This window comes from Chiloscyllium punctatum, chromosome 33, assembly GCF_047496795.1.
Source record: "Chiloscyllium punctatum isolate Juve2018m chromosome 33, sChiPun1.3, whole genome shotgun sequence".
NCBI lineage: Eukaryota > Metazoa > Chordata > Chondrichthyes > Orectolobiformes > Hemiscylliidae > Chiloscyllium > Chiloscyllium punctatum.
Window position 1 is genome coordinate 62,174,795 of NC_092771.1, and position 24,401 is coordinate 62,199,195.

Sequence of the window (24,401 nt, forward strand, 5' to 3'; positions counted from 1 at the left end):
GGTATGTTATAGATACTAAAGCAAGTTACAGCGATAGGGATGGTAGACTGGAATGCAGTACGTTTCAAATACGTGGAGGGACGAATGAAAGGGAAGGGAGGAGTTTACAGGGGTTGGAACTGATGTAGGAATTACACATTTTTGAAGACACTGGTCAATGAGACATGACATAGATACAGTTTTGGAGAGGAAGCGCAGAACAGAAAGATCCCAGGCAGCAGTCCCACCCTCACGTGGGAGGCCTGCTTTCCCCTTTGTTATACTGATGCTCACTAAGACAGCACAGACCTGGATCGATAACTGTGACACTCCCGATGCTGACTCAGTACAAAGTAAGTTTAAGTAATGTGCGGTCATTGAGCCTGGGGTGTGTCTGTACTTTGCTCCCCCTCCAGCGCTCTATCTGTGTCATGTATTTTTAGCCAATGTTTGGAGCCCTCTCATTGCTCTCTGCTCTGTGCATGTGAGTTATCTTACCTCAATGCAGGATTTGTTGAAGGCTCCAGATCTCCCTACACTTTGGTCAGCAAGAGACACAATGAGGTGATGGACGAAACACCCAGCAGCTGGGAAGGCTACTGAGTCAGGAACGTCCTGAGTACCTACAGGAGACTAAGAGATAGACAGATTGGGAAATTAGACATATGCAGTGAGGGTTACACAGTGAGAATTATACTGTATCCCACAGAGATCTGGAAAATACCAGTCTCCATCCTTGGCATGTGCTGCTGTGTCCCTCTGGAGTGGAAAATTCTGTTGGCTCAGGATGTGGAGTAGCTGCAAGAGTGAGAGACACTGACAGAGGTAGCAATCAGATCCACACAGTGAGGGAGACCACATGGAGAGATAATGCGTGAGATCACCAGAGTTCAGGAAGACTTCAGGATGACACAAATATGTAGGAACAACGGGTTTAGCTTCATGATGCACTTCATGATGTATCAGTGCTCAAAGATGAGCAACTGGTGAGCAGGTGAATTGCTGGCCTAGTAATATTATTGCTAGAGCATGTATGCCAAACCAGAGCGAATGTTCTTTGGAGGCAGGTTTCAATCCCACCATCAGAAATGCTGAAATTTGAAATCAATAACTAAAAGAAAAGGTAATTAACAGTCGAGAAATACATATGAAACCATTGCTGATGAACCCCAAAAAAAGCCCAAACACTTGTCATTTCAAGAAGGACACCTGGCCATCCTCATGTGGTCTGCACGACATATCCACAGCCAAGTGTTTGACTCTCAATGACCCTCTGAAATCGCAAAGCACGTTACTCAGCTCAAGGGCAGCTAGGGGTGGGCAAGAAAGGCTGGTCAGCCAGAGACACCCACATCCCCTACCTGATTTTAAAAAATAATCCATTTGGATGGTCCCACTGGAACCGTGCTGGGACCAGTGTCCTGGCCAATCATGTCGATAGGTTTATGGACAGGGCTTCAAACTGACAGAGAGGATGCAGGGACAGGGTCCAGGTGAACGGAACATTCCAAATCCACAGAGGAAAGGTGAAGTATGGGAGCAGCATGGGAATGTGACTGAAGACAGGCAGAAAGGAACAGGATGGGACAGAGTTTAACTAAAACTGCATGAGGGAATCGGTTTGTGACAGGAAATTGTGGGAAAGAGTAAATTATGTTTTGTTTTGGAATGTGTAATGTCTCATCAATAAGGTAGATTCATTTGTGACACAGAGATAAAAGATTTAGACACCAGTGTGACGTCGTTACAGGGCGAACGAAAGGTGGACTTAAATATTCAATGGATCACAACCTTGTGGAAACTCAGGAAAAATGGGTAACGCTAACAATAATGGATAAGAAAGGCATTACAGAGAAAGCACTTGGCTTCAGATCATGAAGTAGAGTCAGTCTGAATGTAAATTCTGGCGACTCTTGCCAAGGTCACAAGCAGCAGAACAGTTTTAGCCGCCGAACTGCATTCCATTGTTCATCACTGCATTAAACAGGAACTCATTGGATTTTTTTAACAAACGCATTGTGATAATTTGGGGAAACTTCAATATTCACATAATCTGGGACAGTCACACGGACAACAGTGATATTGGAAGAGGAGTTCAGAGAATTTTTTTTTCAGTGTTTCTTTGAATAGCAAATTGTGCAACTGGCTCGGGATGTAACTTTCTCAGAGCGACCGTTGTGTGATGAAACTTAGCAAATGAGTAATGTCACCTGGAGAGATCCTCTGGGAAATTGTGATAAAGTGCAGTTTAAAGAAATATAAAGTTTTAAAATGAATCACAGAAAGGACAAGCTACAACTAGAAATAAAAACGGCCAATTACATGGTTTGAGATGAGAACTGAGGTAAAGATGCGAAACTGACTGAAATATGTGCCTGTAAATGAACAGTGGAACACATTTGAAGCAACCGTGTTAAACACTCGAAAAAAGGACATTCCATTGAAACAGACAAAACCTCAGCAAGACGTTCGCAGCGGCCCCTCACTCAGGACAAAATGTATCATATTAGATTATGAGGCTGAGAAGATGACCAAAAAGTACTTAAAATCCTGAAGTGAGAGAGTGTTTTAGGAGTGAGTTTTAAAGGGATTGCAAAGGGTCTGCTAGCAGGAGGGCAGTGGGAAGGGGAATCATTGTCAGGGTTTAATGTCACAAAAGGAACAATGAGAAGTGAAGGTGTTGGAGGTGGTAAGAGTGATACGGAGAGTTGTCAGGGCCTGAACAGTGTTACAAAGCCAGTAAGGATTGCTGCAGCTGGAGGGGTTTGTAGAGGTAGGGAGGGACATATGCATTTTTATTTATTCATTCATGGGATGTGGGTGTCTTGCGAACTACCCAGAGGACAGCTCTGAGTCAGTCATACTGCAGTGGGTCTGGAGTCACATGTTAGCCAGACCAGGTTAGAACGTCAGATGTTCTACACAAAAGGAGGTCAGTGAACCAGATGAGTTCTTCCCACTGATCAACAATGCATTTACGGTGGCCTCACCAATGTCTTGTACAAATACAAGATGATGTTCCAACTCCTACTCTTAATGCTCTCCCCAATGAAGGTAACCATCCCAAACTCCTGCTTCACCAGCCTGTCTACCTGTGTCACCACTTTCAAAGAACTGTGTACCTGCATCGCTGGGTCACTGACTGACAACACTACACAGGGCCCGAATATTAACAGTAGAAGTCCCGCCATGGTTTGTTTCACCAAAATGGTACACTTCACATTTATTTAATTAAGCTCCATCTGATGTTCTTCAGCCCACTATCCCAGCAGGACTTTTCATCCTGTTGTAAAACAGATAATCTTCGTCATTGTCCAGTTTACAACCAATTTCAGTGTCACCGAAAAAACTTACTTACCAGGAAACCAATATTCCCATCCAAACCATTTATCCAAATGACAAACAACAGTGGACCCACTTCACCGCTGGTCACATCCATCCAGTTAGAAAAACAACATGTCTCCCATCATCCTCAGTCTCCTACCATCAAGCCCAATTTTCTGTCCAATTGATTAGCTCCTCCTGAATGCCATATCCTTTTAAACTGATCTGAGTTTATTACCCAGTTTACCATACGACATGTAGAACACAGAACAGTACAGAACAAGACCCTTCAGCCGTGATGATATGCCAATCTTTTATCCGACTGTAAGATTAAAAAAAATGTGGCAGAGAGTGTTTAATTCAGATAAATGCAAAGTGCCGCATTTTGGGAAAGCAAATCTTAGCAGGGCTTATTCACTTAATGGTAAGGTCCTAGGGAGTGTTGCTGAACAAAGAGACCTTGGAATGCAGGTTCATAGCACCTTGAAAGTGGAGTCGTAGGTAGATAGGATAGTGAAGAAGGTGATTGGTATTCTTTCCTTTATGGGTCAGAGTATTGAGTACAGGAGTTGGGAGGTCATGTTGCGACTGTACAGCACATTGGTTAGGCCACTGTTGGAATACTCTGTTCAGTTTTGGTCTTCTTACTATCGGAAAAATGTTGGGAAATTTGAAAGTGTTCAGAAAATATTTACAAGGATGTTGCCAGGTTTGGAGAATTTGAGCACAAGGGAGAGTCTGAACAGGCTTGGGCTGTTTTCCTTGGAGTGTTGGAGGCTGAGGCGTGACCTTACAGAGGTTTACAAAATTATGAGGGGCATGGACAAGGTAAATAGTCAAAGTATTTTCCCTGGGGTGGGGAGTCCAGAACTAGAGGGCATAGGTTTAGGGTGAGAGGGGAAAGATATAAAAGAGACCTAAGGGGTAACTTTTTCACACAGAGTGTATGGAATGAGCTGCCAAGGAAGTGTTGGAGGCTGGTACAATTACAACATTTAAGAGGCATTTGGATGGGTATATGAATAGGATCGGTTTGGAGGGATATGGACGGGTACTGGCAGGTGGGACTAGGTTGGGTTTGGATATCGGGTCAGCATGGACGGGCTGGACCGAAGTGTCTGTGTCCGTGCTGTACATCTTTATGACTCTAACTTCCATACCCTTCATTTTATTATCATCCATGTGCCGATCCAGAAGTACATTAAATGTCCCGAAAGCATCTAATTTTACTGCCACCGCTGGCAGTGCATTCCACTCATTCACCACTCTGTATGTTACGAACCTACCTCTGAAATCTCCCCTTAAGCATCTGTTAATCACACGAAAATTATACCCCCTTGTAATAGCTATTTATGTCAGAGTAAAACATCGCTCTCTATTCACTCTATCTATGACTTTCATCACCTTGTTCACCTCTTCCAAGTCACCCCTCGTCCTTCTTCACTCCAATGAGAAAAACCTTAGCTCCCTCAACCTTTCTTCATAAGACATGCTCTCTAGTGCAGGCAGCATGCTGGTAAATCTCTTCTTTACCCTCTCGAAAGCTTCCACATCCTTCCTGTAATGAAAGGACCAGAACCAAACACAATATTCCAAGTGGGGTCTAACCAGGAATCTGTACTGCTGCAGCATAACCTCACAGCTTCAAAACTCAATCCACAAACTAATGAAATCCCACATAATATATTCCTTCTTAACAAGCGTATCAGCTTGGGTGGCTATTTTGAGGTATCTAGGGACTTGGAACCCAGGATCCCTCTGTTCCTCCACACTGCCAAAGATCCTGCCTTTAACCCTGTATTCTGCATTCAAATTCAATCTTCAACATGAATTACTTCACATTTTTCCAGATTGAACTCCATCTGCCATTTCTCAGCCCAACTCTGCATACTGTCAATGTCCCGTTGCGACCTACATCAGACCTCCACACTATCGACCACTCCACCAACCTTCATGTCATTGGCAAGCTTAATAGCCAACTCTTCCACACACATATACAAGTTATTCATAAAAACACAAACAAGAGAGGTCCTTTAACCACTCCCTGTAGAAAACCACTGGTCAGTGAGCTCCACGATGAATTCTTTCTATCTATCATCACCCTCTGTCTTCCGTTGGCCAGTGCTTCCGTATCCAGACAGGCAGGTTTCCCTGTATCCCGTGCCTCTGTACTTTCTGAAAGAGCCGTAAAGGTGTTTTGTCACATTCTCAAAAGATTCAATAAGATTTGTGAGGCATGTCCTGCCCCTTACAAAACCATGCTGACTATCTCTAATAAAACTATGGTTTCCCAAAGAAAAATAAATCCTGTCTCCCAGAGCCCTCTCCAATAATCTGCAAACCACAGACAGTAGGGATTCTCTGAAGGTACCAGGAAGGAACTGAGGAATGGACCTAGGGCAACTAGAAGGGGGCAATTCTAGACTGACAGGTGTGCAATTCCGAGGATTATGCCTATTCCCTTTCCTGAACAAGGGAATAATATTTTCCTGCCTCCAGTCATCTGGTCCGACTCCAGTGGACAGTGAGGGGGAAAGGGTCTTCACCAGGTGTGCAGCAATCCACTCCCTCAATTCCTGTAGTAACTTTGGACGCATCAGTCTGGTTCAGTGACTTATCTATCTTTATCTTTCACAAAATTCTCAGCAAATCCTCCTGTTCACGTACATCAGCCTGTTTCACGCTGTCCTCACAAAAGACAAGACCATTCTCAGCAGTGATTACTGAGGCATGGTATTCATTAAGGACCTCCCCTACCTCCTGTGACTCCAGGCACAAGTTCCTTCCACTATCCCAAATTGGTCTTATCCTCTCTCTGGCAATCCTCTTGTTCCTCACATAAGTGAAGAATGCCTTTCAGTTTTCCTTCATCCTTCCCAACAAAGGTCTTTCATGCACCCTTCTAGTTGCCCTAGGTCCATTCCTCAGTTCCTTCCTGGTACCTTCAGAGAATCCCTACTGTGTGGAAACGGGCCATTTGGTCCAACAACTCCACATCAAACCTCCAAACAGTATCCAACCCAGCCCCATTCCCCCAGCCTATTACTCTCCATTTTCCCTGACTAATAAGCCAAACGTACACATTCCTGAACACTATGGGTAATTTAGCATGGCTGAGTCACCTACCATGCACATCCTTGGGGTGTGGTTGGAAAACGGAGCACTTGGAGGAAACCCACGCAGACACGGGGGAGTATGTGCAAACTCTACAGAGACAGTCGCCTGAGGCTGGAATCAAAATGGAGTGCCCGGTGCTATGAGGAAGTAGTGCTAACCACTGAGACACCGTGCTGCTCCATGTTCCCCTCTAGAAACCTGTCTGACCCTTGCTTCCTCAACCTTAAGTAAGCTTCCTTCTTCCTCTTGACTAGATGCGAAAGTCCATGTGTACAACGTTGACTGCTCTGCCTTCATCTATCTTTGGCCACCTCTTCGGAAATTCAATCCGGTTTGTGCAACATGGTTTTCCACTCAAAGTCATGCTGACCATCTCGAATCAGCCGTTGCCTTTGTAAATGTAAGGAGCTCCTTTCTCTCAGAATCTCTTCCAACAACTTCCCCATCTGTTCTCACTGGGCTGTAATTTGCTGACTTTTCCCTGCGGCCCTTAAGCGATAGAAAAGCATTAGCCACCCTCCAGTCTCTTCCAACACCTCACTGTCTCTGTTGATAATATAAATATCTCTGTTAGAGACACTGCAATCTCTTCCCTCGCTTCCCACAATATTCTAGGATTGACCTAATGAGCTGCTGAAGATTGATCTATCTTTATTTGTTTTAAGATTCCATCTCTTTCTCTTCTCTGGTGAGGATTCTTTCCAAGACATCACTATTTATTTCCCCAAGATCCCGAGCTTCCATGTCTTTCGCCACAGTAAATGCTGACAAGAATATTTTGTCTAATATCTCATCCATATCCTCTGGTTCCACACATAGGCGACCTTATTGATCTTTAAGGGGCCCCATTCTCTACCAAGTTACTCTTTAGCCCTTATTGAAACTTGCATAAAGGCTTCTGATAATTGAAATACACCATATCCCCTATACCACTACACCCCTCCTGCACCCTTACAATTCTGCCATTTATATTCACACCAACAAATTAAATTCAACTGGCTCAAAAACAAATTCTCTTTTATCAAATGTGTTTCTAAGTGGCCAGCTATTGTATATTGACATATCCTTTCTAACAATTTCAGTGTCCTCCCAATTCTGACTATCGACATTATCTATCGCTGTTCCAAATGTTATATTCCTGTACCTGGTCACCTGTCAGCCTCTTTTACTCTCACAAAACAATCCAACTTAGTTTAATTTCCTCTTACATCTAACACACCCTTAAAAACCCTAACACAGGCAACATGCTGATAAACCCCTTTTGCACCCTCTCCAAAGCCTCCCCATCCTCCCTACTGTGTGGAGATGAGACCTGCACACAGGACTGCAAATGTGGCCGAACGAACGTTTTATAGAATCACAGCATCAGATGCAAACCACTATACCCAACATTGTGACTGACGAAGGCTAGTACTCCATTTGCTTTCTTTCCAATCTGAAACTCTTATGTTGCCATTTTCTGGGAGTTACTGACTTGCACCAAGATCCTTCTGTATATCAATATCCCTCAGTATGCTAACGTTCTTATTGAATTTGACATCATCTCACACTTGTCCAGATTAAACTCAATTTGCCATTTCTGTCTATCTCTCCAACTGTTCTGTAACCTCCTGCAGATGTTAATGAATCAGCGAAAAAAAGGTTTTGTGGAAAAGGCAGGAAAGTAGAGTTGAAAAGTATCAGATCAGCCATGATCTGATTGAAGGACAGAGCATACTCAATGGGCCAAATGGCCTCATGCCCCTCCTAAATCTCATGATCTGAACACAAACTCAATATATCCTGCATAATATTATGTGTCTCTGCTCACAAAACTCTGTTGTAATGGGATTATTGTATTTTTATTAGTACACAGCATTTGATCTACAAATATGATATAATGTTATAGAAAACCATCTCACATACAATCCAGGATTCTATCCGTTACAGCACTGATAGTCAGTGCTGTATCAGTCGGCATGGAGACCACTGTCACACACAGTTACTGTACTGCCCTTGCCATAAGTAAATTCAGTGTCCTAACTGTAACTATATTGACGTTCCCATCACTGTCTGGTGCCTACAAAAGAATTCCTGCTAACGGTTGCCGCTGTTTGCTTGTTCTCAGATCCACTTTTGATATGCAGATCCACATGACTGTCTCATTAATACATTAACCTCATCCTTCCTTCACAGGTTGTTGGCTTTTTGCCTAGTCTGCCTATTGGGACTAGATTGGGTTGGGATATCTGCTCAGCATGGATGGGTTGGACCGAAGGGTCGGTTTCCATGCTGCACATCTCTCTGACTCTATAACCCTATCCCAACAACCCTTCAGTCTTCACCTCCCAGTGATGGTGATTCTGCAGCTAAATCTCCGGAATGACGGTTCCATCATATCTGTTCACTGTCATTCCATCTTCCTTATGGTGAATACAGGGAGTCATTCCTCAGTAGTGGGGGGTTGAACAGATGGGTAGAGGTTATAGAGATAGGGAGGCTGACAGGATTTGAGGATGTTAGAGTTAAACAGAGTTACATCTGGTCAAGAATATCAGAGGGACAAAGGGGTTTGGGAATTGGAGAAATTTACAGAGATAAGGGAGCTGGATTAGATTCTGGAGATAGGGATAGGGATGGATGTAGGGAGAGGCAAGCACTCTGAGAGGCACAGACGGGTGTGTTTCCGGGAGAAGTGTATTGTGAATACTAACAGACATATGGAAGATTGTAGTGACTGAAGACGTTTACAGTTATAAGAAGGCTTCTCGGTTCTGAAGGTTACAGAGATCAGAAGGCAATGGAGAATGCCAGGTTGCTGGGATGGAGACAGTTACACAGACGGGGAGGGTTGCACAAACTGAAAGAGGTTCCTGTGGTCGGGAGGGGTATGGTGTCGGGAATGAGGGTGAAAATTAACAAGATAAAGAACAAAGAATTGGAGAAGGATTAAGAGATTACAAATTTTTCACAGCTAAGGAAGGGTTGTAGGAGCTGGAGAAGATTACATAGGTAGGGAACGGATGGAGATGTTAAAGACAAATACATTGACATGGAGGGTGGTATTGGTGGGACGATCTTACAGGGATAGACAGAACTGTCAGGGTTTACCAGGATGAAGGAATTTAGTATCTACTGCAGAAATTTAGGAGTTAGGGTGTTAGGGATTGGAGAACCTGAGAGAGACAGAGAGAATGGTGTGGACTAGAGGAGATTCCAGACAGAGGAAGGATTATCGGGACTGGAGAATATTACAGAGATCATGAACACAGCATGGGCCAGGATTGATGCCTGCGATCCGCTGTGCTGTCGCATTGAGGACCAGTACAGCAGAGGTGAAAGCAGGACGCTCACAAGATGGTGGAAATGAAACCTAGAATGTTGCTGTTCCTTGCCCAGCTCTGAATATATGTTCTGTCTTCCAGGTCTGAATATAGAAATCTACTACCTCCACCCTGTGCTGTTTACTGTGAGTGATCTACCGGCTGTATGATTTACTGAAGGCTCCAGAACTCACTCTCCATCTCTCTCTGGCTGACCAACCAGTTTCAATGAGGTGATGGATGAGACAGGAGTTAGGAACATCCTGATTACCTGTCTGAGACAGAAATAGACAGAATGGGAAAATAGACTGATGCAATGAGAATAATTCATGCAGAGTGGCAGAGAATCTAGCAGAGATCTCGAAAATCCCAGTCTCCATCCCTTGCCCCTGCTGCTGCGTCTCTCTGGAGTGGACAATTCTTTTGACTCAGGATCTCAGACGATCGGTAAGAGGGAGAAATGCTGACAGAGGCAGCAAATAGACTGACACAGCGAGGTATACCACATGGAGAGATACTGAGTATCATTAATAATTTTTATTAATGACTTAGATGAGGGAGTCGAAGGGTGGGTCAGTAAATTTGCAGATGATACGAAGATAGGTGGAGTTGTGGACAGTGAGGAGGGCTGTTGTCGGCTGCAGAGGGACTTAAATATGATGCAGAGCTGGGCTGAGGAGTGGCAGATGGAGTTCAACCCTGCCAAGTGTGAGGTTGTCCATTTTGGAAGAACAAATAAGAATGCGGAATACAGGGTTAATGGTAGGGTTCTTAGTCAGGTGGAGGAACAGAGGGATCTTGGGGTCTATGTACATAGATCTTTGAAGGTTGCCACTCAGGTGGATAGAGTTTGTAAGAAGGCCTATGGAGTATTATCGTTCATTAGCAGAGGGATTGAATTCAAGAGTCGTGAAGTGATGTTGCAGCTGTACAGGGCTTTGGTTAGGCCACATTTGGAGTACTGTGTGCAGTTCTGGTCGCTTCACTTTAGGAAAGATGTGGAAGCTTTGGAGAGGGTGCAGAGAAGATTTACCAGGATGTTGCCTGGAATGGAGAATCGGTCGTACGAGGATAGGTTGAGAGTTCTCGGCCTTTTCTCGTTGGAACGGCGAAGTATGAGGGGTGACTTGATAGAGGTCTATAAGATGATCAGAGGAATAGATAGAGTAGACAGTCAGAAACTTTTTCCCCGGGTACAGAGTGTTACAAGGGGACATAAATTTAAGGTGAAGGGTGGAAGGTTTCGTGGCGATGTCAGGGGTGGGTTCTTTACCCAGAGAGTGGTGGGGGAATGGAATGCGCTGCCCGTGGGAGTGGTAGAGTCAGAATCATTGGCGACCTTTAAGCGGCGTTTGGACAGGTACATAGATGGGTGCTTAATCTAGGTTAGAAGTTCGGCACAACATCGTGGGCCGAAGGGCCTGTTCCGTGCTGTCTTGTTCTATGTTCTATGTTCTATCACAGTACTGGATACTGCATTAAAAGGGAATTGTTTGAAGTTGTAACAAAGGCACTGGGATAATTGTGAAGGGATTCAACCTTCCTATCTCATCATCTCTTTGGCGGTTGGTCACAGATGAAGCTGACTCTCTCCCACGCTGGGGCGGTACGGATCCTGAGTTGGCTGTACAGACCGATGTTGCCTTCCACAGACTCTGTTACACTTGGGGCAGAAGGTGGCCATGGGAAGGGGGTGGGGGGGTGGGGTGGGGCGTTGGTGTGGTCACGCACTCCTTGTGCTGTTTTCTCCTAGATTCCTATTTTTCCCCACAGCAAGTCTCGAAGTGCTCGAAAACTTCCCAATGCTCCTTCCCCACTTCAGACGGTCTTGGCCCAGGACTCAACGGATTGGATTAAGAAATGAAAAAGAAACTATCAATTCTGAAGAAGCCAACGTTTAGAAATGTGGACACATTTGTTAAAGAGATCACGTGGGAGTCTCCGAGCAGGAGGAGTGCAGGAGGAAGAGGAAACGTCAGCGTTTAAGCAGATGATCAGAACAGGGAGAATTGAAGGTGCTGGAGGTGGTGAGTGTGTTACAGAGAGGGACAAAGGCCTGAACAATGTTCCAAAGCCAGTACGAATTGCTGCAGCTAGAGCTGTTTGCAGAGGTAGGGATGGACATTTGTTTTTTCATTGAATCATTCATGGGCTGAGGATGTCACCGGTTGGACCAGCATACATTACCCCACTGCTAATTGCCCAGAGGCAGCTCAGAGTCAGTCTTATTGCTGTGGGACTGGAGTCACATGTGAGCCAGACCAGGCAAGAATGCCAGATCTCCCTCTCTAATGGACATACGTGAACAAGTTGATTTTTACCAGATAATCAACAATGCTTATTCGGTGGCCTCACTAATATCCATTACAGCTACACCATGACATCCCAACTCCAACTGTCAATACTCTGCCCAATGAAGGGTAACCATCTCAAATGCCTGCTTCACCAGCCTATCTACCTATGACGCTACTTTCAAAAAACTGTGTACCGAAGTCCCTGGGTCACTGATTGACAACAGTTCCCAGGGCCCGAACATTAATTGTACAGATCCAGCCTGGCCTGCTTTACCACAATATAACATCTTGCATTTCTCCACCTGTTATTCCTAACCTCACTGACCCAGCAGTACTGTTGATTCCATTGTCCTCTTCGATAACCCTCTTCACTGTCCACATTATCACCAATTTCAGTCTCACTCACAAAGTTGCTAACCATGACTCCTGTATTATCATCCAAACTGTTAAGATAAAGGATGCACAACAGTGACCCAGCACCAAACCCCAGTGCACACCGTTGGTCACAGGCCTGCAGGTTGAACGGCAACCCTGTATGAACATGCTCCGTCTCCTACCGTCAACCCGTTTTGTATCTAGTTGGTGAGCGCTCCCTGGTTATGTGTGATCTAAACTTACTATCCAGTCTGCCATGCAGAACCTTGATAAAGTTCATGTGGACATCGTGTACTGCTCTGCTTTGACCTCTCACTTGTCTATCTCCACACTCACATTTGAGGCATGAATTCCCATTCATATAGGCATGCTGACGATCGTTAATCTGTCCTTACCTTTCCAAATGCATGATGATCGTTTCCCTCAGAATGTCCTCCAGCAACTTACCACCCTGCCATCAGTCTCACTGGTCTGTAGTGGCTGTTGATGATGCAAACATCTCTGGGAGGGGCCCTGCAAATTTTCTCCCTCGCTTCTCACAAGGCGCTGGGATACATCTGATCATGTCCCAAGGTTTTATCTAACCTTTATCATTTTAAGACATCCAATACCTCCTGTCCTCCAATGTGAACTCTTTTCAGGACATCCCTATGTATTTTCCCAAGTTCCCGAGCTTCCATGTCTTTCTCCATAGTAAATCCGAACACAAAATATTTGTTCAGTATCTCACCCATCAGCAGTGATTCCACACAGACAGCCTCATGGACCTTTCAGGGGCCTTATTTTCTCACGAGCTAATTTTTAGCCCTGGTTGAAACTTGTCAAAATGCTTCTGAAATTTCAAATAACGCAACTAGCCTTCCCCACCCTTATCTATTCTGCCAATTAAGGTCACACCAAAATATAGAATCCAACAGATTTAAAAATATTCCGCTTTTATAAAATCATACATATCCGATTGATTCTAAGTATCTAGTTATCATTTATTGTCCTATTTTTTAGAGCACATTCCAGCACGTTCCCGACTTACGGTCAGGCTAACACCATTTGGTTTCAGAATGACTGCACAAAGGATTTTGGGAATCCTTGTGAATCAATCTGAAACAGGTGGCTTACAGGATCAGCAGGTCATAGAGAAGGCAAAGGGAATGGAGTCTAAAAATAGGGAGGGCTTGCTCAAAGGATGCAAGGTACAAGTCAGACCACACCTAGATTATAATGAATAGTACGCGTGCCCTAAGGAAAGACATTCTTGTGTTGGAGGCAGGCCAGGGAAGGTTCACTCAGCTGATCCTGGAGATGGCAGGATTTTCCAATGAGAAGAGGTGGAGTAGATCGCCCTTGAACCTATTGGGGTTATGAAGAATGGGAGAGAAATTGAATGAAACATCCAGGATTCGGAGGGGCTTTGACAGGGTAGATGTCGTTAAGTTAGAAAATCGAACAGTACAGCAGAGTAATAGGCCCTTCGGCCCACCATCGCTGTGCTGACCATGATGCTATTCTAAACTAATCCCATCTGCCTGCACATGGGCGATATCCCTCTATTGTCGGCCTGTTCATGTTTCTGTCTAAATGCCCTTCAAATGTTTGCTCTCGTTGCCATCTCTCCCACCTCCTGATCAGCTTCTAACCTCTCGGTAAAGACAACTGGCCTCATTCATCTCACTTAAAACTTCTCACTCTCACCTTAAACCGATGCGCCCTAGTATTTGATATTTCTACATTAGAAGGAGGATTCCAACTATCCACACTATACACGCCTCTCCTAATGCTATATACCTGTACCAGGTCACCCCTCAGTCTCCGATATTCTCGCAAGACAATCCAACTGTGTCCAACCTCCTTACGGTAAACACATTCTCATCCAGGCAATATTCTGCCAACCCTCTGTTACACCCTCCCCAAAACATCCACATCCTTCCGCTGGTGTGTCAACAAGAACGACACGCAACCTCCCAAACATGGCCGAATGAAGTTTCATTCAATCACAACATGCCATGCAAACGTCTGAACTCAATACTGTGCCCAATAAAGGTAAGCATACCATACTCCCCCTCTACCACCACATCCTGTTGTGTTGTTATTTTTAGGGAGCTATGGATTTGCTTCCAATGTCTCTCTGTTTATCAATGTTTCCAACTAGTCAATTAGTGCACTTCTCTCTTCCATTTGACTTCATAAATGCATCACTTCACACCTGTTCCGATGAAATTCAATTTGCCACATCTCTGCCCAACGTTCCAGCTGATCTACATACCGCTGCAACCTTGAACACTCTTCCTCACTATCCACAATTCGCCTAACTATCCCTAATCATTACATGCCTTTCCAAATGTCGTCTGCAAAATTACCACTCAAACTGCTGACCTTTTCATCTGAATCACCGATATAAATTACACACAGACATCGCAGCACTGATCCTTGTGAAACATTATTGGCCAAAGACGTCCAATCAGAAATCGACCACCCCACATGTCTCTGTCTACTATCACCAAGAAAATATTGCATCCAACTGAACAACGAGCATGGATTGTGATTTGCTCTTCCAGATCCCCCTTGATATTTGGAAGCTGTCCATTCAAAATGACTCTATATTTTGATTCCCAGATTAAATTGGCTGTCTCACTAATGCACTGACTGCGTCCTTTCTTCACAACAAAACGGGACCTTGTTTGGTTTTTTGCTGATCCTGCCGAAATCAGTACAACCCCTCATAAATCACATTGCTGTCATGATCATTCTGCAGCCACACCTCCACAATAACAGTTCGATCATATCTGTTCCCTTCAGTTAATACTGTCATTCCATCTGCCTTGTTGCAAATGCATGGCGCGTGTCGCCAAGAGAGGGCCTTTGAGAGATGGTTAGAGGTCACAGAGTGGGACAGACGTTTGGGAGTGCGACAATGTTGCAGGGTTAAACATAGTTACCGTTGCTACAGAATGTTTGCAGCAGAAAACATTTTATTGTTTAGAGGAAGTTAGAGAGATAAAGCGTCTTTGATTCGATTCCAGGGATAGTGATGTGTGTAGGGTTGTGGATTGTTACATGGACTATGTTGATCAGGGCGTAGCAACATTCACAGGATTCCAGGATGTCGTACATTTAACAACAGTTGTGGGATCTAGAGAATATCACAGTGATCGGGAGAATGGTATGGACTGGAGCATATTACCGGGAAAGGGTGGATAGTATGGACTGGATAATGTTGCAAGCACATGGAAGATGATATAAGCTGGAGAATGCTGCAGCAATAGAGAGGAGTATATGGACTGGAGGATGTTGCACGGACAGGGATGAAGTTGTAGATTGGATACAGTTAGAAGGAGAGATGAATTTATGCACTGGAAGGTATGTCAGAGAGAGCGAGTGGTGTGCATGCTGCAAGATACGACAGGGATAGGGAAGCTTGTGGAGATTGGAGGAGAGACAGTGATGGAGAGTCTTGTGAGAGACCAGATTCACTTATGAGCATAGGATGTTCTACAGTAAGCAGACCCTTTTGCAGATATAAATGAGGATACAATGGCCACAAAGCAGTCACACCTATACATAGGTATATAGGAACTGAAGGAATTGAAGAGATTACACAGGCCAGGAGTGTTGTATGCAGTGGAGGAGATTAACCTGATAGGGATGGCTTCAGAGACTCAACAATGTTAGGAAATAATGGGAGTTGTTATGGTGAGAGCAGATTTCAACAATTTGGAGGATATAGACCTGACGGAGATTTGACAGATAGCGATGGTACAGTAAAGGGAATTGTAGTGACTTCCCTTTCATAAGCAATCCATAAGCACTTAAAACAGCCTGTTTGACATGTGCATTATCTCTCGACCACTCATCAGACAGCGCTGCAAATATTTCACTGGCTCTGCCTATTAGCTGAGACTGAACTAGCATTACCCAGAAGACCTCGGGCCACTCTAACTGTCTATGCAGTTTTTCAAATGAAATACAGAGGTCCTTGACAGTACAGTCACAGGTAGTTAGGATAGGGAAGGCGGCGCTTGGTATACATTTCTTTATTGGTCAGAGTATTGAGTACAGGAGTTGGGAGGTCATGTTGCGGCTGTACAAGACAGTGGTTAGGTCACTTTTGGAATGCTGCATGTAACTCTGTTCTACTTCCGATCGGAAGGATTTTGTGAAACTTGAAAGGGTCCAGAAAAGATTTACAACAACGTTGCCAGGGATGAGCTATAGGGAGACTTTGAACAGGTGATGGTTGTTTTTCCTGGAGAGTCGGAGGCTGAGGGTGACCTTAGAGAGGTTTATAAAATCAAGAGGGGCATGGATAGGGTAAAGAGACAAAGTCTTTCTCCTGGGGTGTGCGAGTCCAGAATTATAGGTCAAGGTTTAGGGTAAGAGTAGAAAGATATAAAAGATAAAAAGGGGCAACTTTTTCACGCAGAGGATAGTACATAAATGGAATGAACTGCCAGAGGAAGTGGTGGAGGCTAGTACAACTGCAACAGTTAAAAGGCATCTGGATGGGTATATGAATAGGAAGGGTTTAGAGGGAGATGGGCCGGGTGCTAGCAAGTGGGACTACATTGGGTTGGGATATCTGATCTGCAGGATGGGACCATGAATGGGTTGTGGAACCTGGAGGATGTTATGATTTGAACCACAGGTAATGTTTGATTGGATCTTTAAGCCAATCTTGAAGATGGTACAATTGCAACATTTAAGAAGCATTTGGATGGATATATGAATAGAAAGGGTTTGGAGGGAGATAGGCCAGGTACTTGCAGATGGGACTAGATTGGGTTGGAATATCCTGTCGGCATGGCTGGGTTGGAATGAAGGGTCTGTTTCCATGCTGTACATCTCTATGAAAGTAAGATCGGCTAAATGGTCCAATCAAAAATTACCTGTGGTTCAAATCAGAATATCCTCCATGTTCCACAAGCCATCCCCTGTCCCATCCTGCAGGTTCAATGAATCCCGGACGGAACCTCTAACCTTCTGCAAGTCCCACGTCCCTTTCGACATTTGTACCATCCTCCAGGTTCTGCAGCCCTTCCCACCTCGTAACATGGCCCAGACTCTCCAACTCTTCCTTCCTCTGCAATGTTCCCCAGAAGAGCACTGGAGGATGTGGGGCTTACAGAGATCTGGAGGGACATCAGGATGGGAGGATTTTTCAGACATTAGGAATAAATAGACTTGAGGCGTTTTCACAGTTTATAAGTGTTGTAGGGACTGGAGGAACTTACAAAGATAGGGATAGTTTTAGATTGGAGGATTTTGCAGAAAACCTTTACGTGGTTAAAGGCAGGATTCTTAGTAGCGTGCAGGAACAAAGGGATCCTGTGTCCCTCAGGTTCCCACCCAAGTTGACAGGCTGTTAAGAAGGCGGATGGTGTGTTGGCTTTCATTAGCAGGGGGATTGAATTTAAGAGATATGAGATTTTGCTGCAGCTTTACAGAACCCCAGTTAGACCACACTTCGAATATGTGAACAGTTCTGTTCGCTTCATTATAGGAAGGATGTGGAAGCTTTAAAGAAAGTGCAGAGGAGATTGAGCAGGATGCTGCCTGGACTGGAGGGCATGCCCATAGAAGGTAGGTTGTGGAAGCTCGGGCTTTTCTGATCAAAGCGAAGGAGGAAGAATGGTGACTTGATAGAGGTGTACAAGGGAATGAGAGGCATAGATAGAGTGGATAACCAGAGACTATTTCCCATGGCGAAATGGCTATCACAAGGGGACATAAGTTTAAGGTAACTGGCGGAAGGTTTAGCTTAGATATCAGAGGGATATTGTCCACGTGCTGGCAGGTAGGACTAGATTGGGTTGGGATATCCTGTCGGCATGGACGGCACTGGTAAGTTATTTACACAGAGTGTGGTGGGTGCATGGAATGGACTGCAAGCCGTGGTAGTAGATTCAGACACATTACAGACATCTAAGCAACTCTTGGATAGGCATATGAATGATAGTAAAATGTAAGGTATGTAGGTTAGGTTAGTCTTCAGATTAGGATAAAAGGTCAGCACAATATTGAGGGCTGAATGTGGCTTCAATACCACTGAAGGAACTGGAGACACTCCACGGCAATACAGAAACATAAGTGTACATTGTTCAACACCGGAATATTTATTCCCTGAACTGCTAAGACGCAATTTTAGCACAGAGCACCTCCTAGAAGATTCCCTGAAGTAATTCATCCAGGTTTTGTTGACAGAACCGTCAAAGCTCAAAAACTGTACCGACTATAACGACAAGGTTGAAGATGCACTGAAACGTCACCATTTACAAATTACCCTCCAAGGCACATACCAGCATGACTTGGAGAGGAATCAGTGGTAAATTCATTGATTGATGAAGCGGTCTTGATGGGCAAAGAGTTCTATTCGCTGTTCTTCCCTTCTGCCAGATTGATACAACCCTGCGGTCCCTGATATTATTCATCACAGTTCACTACATGTCGAACTGTTGCATCGTCTCTAAACTTCTAAACATGACTCCTCCAACTAAGTTTGAATTTTTGATCTACATCAGGAAACACTGGTACTTCACTGGAAACGTCTTCCAAACATGGTTCCTTGCTGCATTGGATGAACACCTGCAATTACAGCAGAATCGGACCCTTGCTATCATTTGAAAACCTGATGGCAACTCTGCAGGTTGGTCTCCTGACTGATTTCTTCTCACATATGGGAGTGGTGAATAACCTGTCCACATTGTGACTGAGCAAGTGAGTTTACATGTTAGCTGGTAATTGAATCCCTTCCTACAGACCGCGCCCCCATGGACCTGACTTCATGGTGGCGTGTGTATTATTTTGTCTATTTAGTTTGGATAATCAGTTGAATTTGGGTCCCCGCTGAGACGACTCCCAATTTTCCGCGTCATCCATGTATCTAAATATCCTTCCTTAATTCCACTGGAGTGTGGCCATCATAGCCGAAACAGCATTTGTTGTTCATAATTAACTTTCCATGAACTGAGTCAGAGGGAATTTATGGGTGAATCATACTATTGTGGGTCTGGAGTTATATGTTGGCAGGTCTCGTTAAGGACGGCAGATTTCCCTTTTGAAGGGACATGAATGAATGGGTTTTCAGCAAATTAAAACGTTTTGTCATCCTTCCTCTGAGCGGGTTTATATTCCATATTTTATTCCTCGAATCTAATAACAAGCAGCTGCAATGGTCCAGTCTCCAAGGGTTACTAGCCCAAATATCGCCATTACATTTGCAGATGACACGAAGATTGGTGGAGTAGCAGAAAGCATTGGGGACTTCAAAGAATGAAGGAGAATATAGATATACAGTAGAGTTGAGCGGAGAAGAGCCAAGTGGAGTTGAATCCAGGCACATGTGAGGTGATGCATGTTGGGAAGTCCAATTCTAGAGCCACGAATACTGTAAACAGAAGTGCCTTGGGTAATGTTGATGAGCAGAGAGATCTGTGATTTCAGGTCCTTTGTACCCCGAAGGTGGCCACACAGGTGGATCGAGTGGACAAGAAGGCAGATGTCATGTTTGCTTTCACCGGACCGGGAATTGAGTATAGGAGCTGGGAGGTCATGCTGAAATTGTTCAAGATTTTTGTTCAACCGCATTTAGAATGCTGTGTACAGTTCTGGTTGCCAAATTACCAAAACGATGTGGAAGTTAAGGAGAGGGTACAGAAAAGGTTTATGAGGATTTTGCCTGGTATGGAAATGCTAGCTCTGAAGAGAGGTTGAGAAGGTTATGTTTGTATTCATTAGAAAAAACGAGATTGAGGGCGACCCGATTGACGTCTACAAAATCATGAAGGGAATAGCTAGGGTGGATAGGGATAAGCTTTTTCCCAAGGTGAGGGATTCAATAATGAGTGGTGACACATTCGAGGTGAAAGGTGTAAAGTTTAAGAGAGATAGCCGTTGGAAGTATTTTACACCGATGGTGGTCGGCGCCTGGATCGTGTTCCCATCAGAGGTAGTAGAGGCAATCACAGTAGATTCATTTGAGGTGCGCCTGGACAGATGCATGAGTAGTGGGGTGCAGAAGGATACAGATGTTTAGCAATTGCGTGATAGATTTAGACAGTGGATTTGGATCAGCTAAGGCTTCGACGTTCAAAGTGTCTGTTCCTGGGCTGTCAATATTCTGTGTTCTTTGTTCTTCTTTGTTAATACTCTGCCAACTTCATGTTACATTGCTGCATCTCAGAGAATGACATTGTCAATTCTAATTATCGTGGAGGGACTGACAACATAATATGTGGCTATGTCGGAATGAAAGGGATGTATGCTGGATTGGAATGTTTACTGGGAGCAAGCGGCTGATGTGGAGACGATGTGATCAAAAACAGGTCTTACTGTCAAAGTAACAAAACAGCGCATTGTTAAGGAAAATTTCAGAGAATGCTTTCAATTAATTGACCTCTTGCTTAAGGCTCCAGCACACTTCAGCTGAGCTACTCTGCAGTGCGGGTAATGCTGCTGTTGTAATTTAATAATCTAATAAACGGAGACAAATATGATCTTCCTCCCGCCTTTGACCAGGAGCACTCCCAGTGTTGGCATTTCTTGCGCCTCTGTGCCGTCAGAGAAGAAACACGTGTTCGTCTTCAAATCAGTCAATCGATTTCGATACAATGGTTGTGACATCAATTCACATGTAGCAGCTCTTACCACATAGATCAGAGATTATTGGAACAGCAGGCTCTGGAAAAAGGCACAGGGCAGCACTGAGGAAAATAAACTTTATTCGGAAACATCTCTTTCTGTGGACTTCTACATCATTTATTTCACTTGCTCATTTAGCTCTATCTTGTCTATTGTGTGCGGTTCTGCAATTCGCATGATAGCACGGAAATGATAGCACTGGAAATTATGCAGCAGAGATTTACCAGGATATTGTCTGGTAGAAGAGTTGCAGTTATGAAGAGAAATTGTATAAACTGGAGGCGTTTTTCTTAGAGCAGAAGAAATTGAGAGGAAACATGATTGAGATGTACAAAATAATAAAGAATATGGACGGCGTAGACTGAAATAAACGTTTCTCTTTGATGGTGAGATCGATCACGGGGGGAGGGGTAGGGTTGCATAGATTTAAAAATAGCAGAAGAAAGATTTGAGTGAATGTGCAGACAAATGTTTTGAAACAGCCGTTGAATAAAATCTGGAACGCAATGCATGCAAAGGTTGCAGAGGCAGAAATCCTCATAACTTACAGAAGTTTTCAAATGTGAATTCGTGATGCCACGACATACAAGGCTATAGGCCAAGTAATTTTTAAAAAAGAGTTCGGATAGTTAAGCGAATGTTAATTTCCAGTATGAACAAATAGGCTTCATTTTTCATAGAATTCCTGGGTAGTAGCACCGCCTGTCACTGCGTGAGGTCGGGTTCAATTTGCTTCCAGGACGTGCGCTTGCTTATTGAGAGGGCTCAGTGAATGAAACTGCACCATTCACCGTCAGAAACACGACTTCATTCAAGTCTTGTGTGACTTACTGTGTGGAATTTGCACACTACTGCTCTCTCTCTCTCCCCTGTGAGTTTCTTCTGGCTGCTCCGATTCCTTCCCTCAATGCAAAGGTGTGCAATTCAGGTACATGGGAAACAAATCTGAATGGAGTGTAAGTTGTGTAAATAAGAGACAAAAGTCAGAATTGCAGCTCGGGGAAAACAGAATGACCATTTCGGGTCAACAGACCCTTCCTCGGAACTGTTTTGAAATCGCATTGTTAACTCTGATTTCTCTCCACTGATGCTGCCTGACTCGCTGACCTTTTGGTGAAAATTCTGTTATTGTTGGTTGATCACAAGTGCGTGTTTCAGAAAGATAGGGTGGGGCAATGTGAATCTCTTCCACGGCACAGTGCAGATTCACCTGGCCGCATGGTTTCTGTCTGCACTGTGTCGACTTCCATTAACTCTTAATCTATACATTTTTCTCCTTTTTTTCAGTCCTTGGTTTTCACATCTCTCCTGTCATGTGAATTGCAGAGCAGAACAATCGATGTTTCGGGCATAAGCCACCATCAAACCGTTCCCACCTGAGGCCTGGAAGATGAACGTCTCATATTCTGCCTTGGGACCCTGAAACCACACGGGATAAATGTATATTTCAGCAGCTTCCTCATTTCCCCTCCCCCCCCACATTATCACAGTCTGAAGCATCCAACTCAGCACCACCCTCCGGACCCATTCAACTCCCCCCCCCGACTGATCACCATCTCCCCGCCTCCATCCACCATTCGCTTGTCCAGCTACCTTACACCCAACCCCAATCCCCTCCCATTTACCTCTCAGTCCCCAACCACAAGACTCATTTCTGATGAAAGACTTATGCCAGAATACGTCGATTCTCCCGTTCCTCGGATACTGCCTGACTTGTTATACTTTTCCAGTGTGACACTATCGCCATGGCGAAGATAGACGAGCTCAACTCAGGCTCCTTCTCCGAGAACAGAGAGGGCTGAGTGAAGAAGTGATTAAGGTGCACATTAAAGGGATAGATATGTGTGATAGGAATAAACTACTTATGGGAAGAGTTAATAACCAGGGATCTCCATCAAACGCAAGTGAGAGGATGTTCAGAGGAGAGATAGGAAGAAAGTTTTCACTCTGCGAGTGTTGTTTATTTGGAATTCACTGTGTGAATGTGTGGTAAAGCTATGCGTCAGGAGTATTGAGCCGAATGTTGAGAAGCTGGAGCACACTTGTATAAGGGCCCCGTACTCGAAAGTAGGGTGAAGATAAATAGAAGTCGGATAAAAAATCCAAACACTGTACAGAAAATACAGAGCATGAAAGCATGGGAAGGGTAAAGACATGGAAACTACTGGTGATCTGTTACAAGGGATCTGCGGAATGCTACACGCGTCAAAAGCTCCCTGGAACACAATGGGGCCAATGTGACAGGATGGGATAAGAATTGTGGAAATGCTGCTACACCAATTAGCATAGTCAGACTGGGCTGAAAGATTACTATGGCAGGTTGAGATAAAAAACAATTAATAACGTCAGACTCGCCTACTAAATATCATCATGGCAGTTTGGGGCAAGTCGTGACAATAGATACTGAGGACCTGATTTTAAATAAGTAATTGATAGTAGAGTCGGCCTGCTTGAGACGCTTGTAGCTGGATATAACATTAAATATCTAATCAGTAGTTAGTAGAGTCAGCTTGGGGCAGGAAAACATTGTGTTAGACGGGGTAGCTAAATATCTGATTATGACAGGTTAGGTTGGGATGGAAGATCATTGTAGCACAGGTTTCAGTAGAATACCTAATAGTGACAGTCGAATAATATTAAGTCGAATTATGAAAAACCATAGTGGCAGAAGTAGAGCGAATATGGGAACTAACACAATTGATTTATTGTATAGTTGAGGTGAGGTAATTCTGACTAACACAGTTGGCCATTTTGATAAGCTAACAAAACATGATTAAAGAAAAGGGAAGAAGTGATGGAGTTTAATTCAGATCCATGAGCGGTGCTGCACTTTGGGAAAGCAAATCTTAGCAGGACTTATACAGTTAATAGTAAGTTCCGAGGAAGTGAAGCTGAACAAAGAGAACTTGGAGTACAGGTTCATAACTCCTTGAAAGTGGATTCGCAGGTAGATAAGATAGTGATGAAGGCGTTCGGTATGCTTTCCTACTTTTGGTCAGAGTGTTGAGTACAGGAGTTGGGAGGTCATGTTGCCACTGTCCATGACATTGGTTAGGCCACTGTTTGAATATTGCGTGCAATTCTGGTCTCCTTCATATCGGAAAGACGTTGTGAAACTTGGAAGGGTTCAGAAAGATTTACAAGAATGTTTCCAGGGTTGGAGGATTTGAGCTATAGGAAGAGGCTGAACAGGCTGGGGCTCTTTTCCCTGGACCGTCGAAGGCTGAGGGGTGACCTTATAGAGGTTTACAAAATTTTGAGGAGCATGGACATTATAAATAGACAAAGTCTTTTTCCTGGGTCGGGGATTCCAGAACTAGAGGGCGTAGGTTTAGTTTGAGAGTGGAAAGATAAAAAAGAGACCTAATGGGCAACTTTT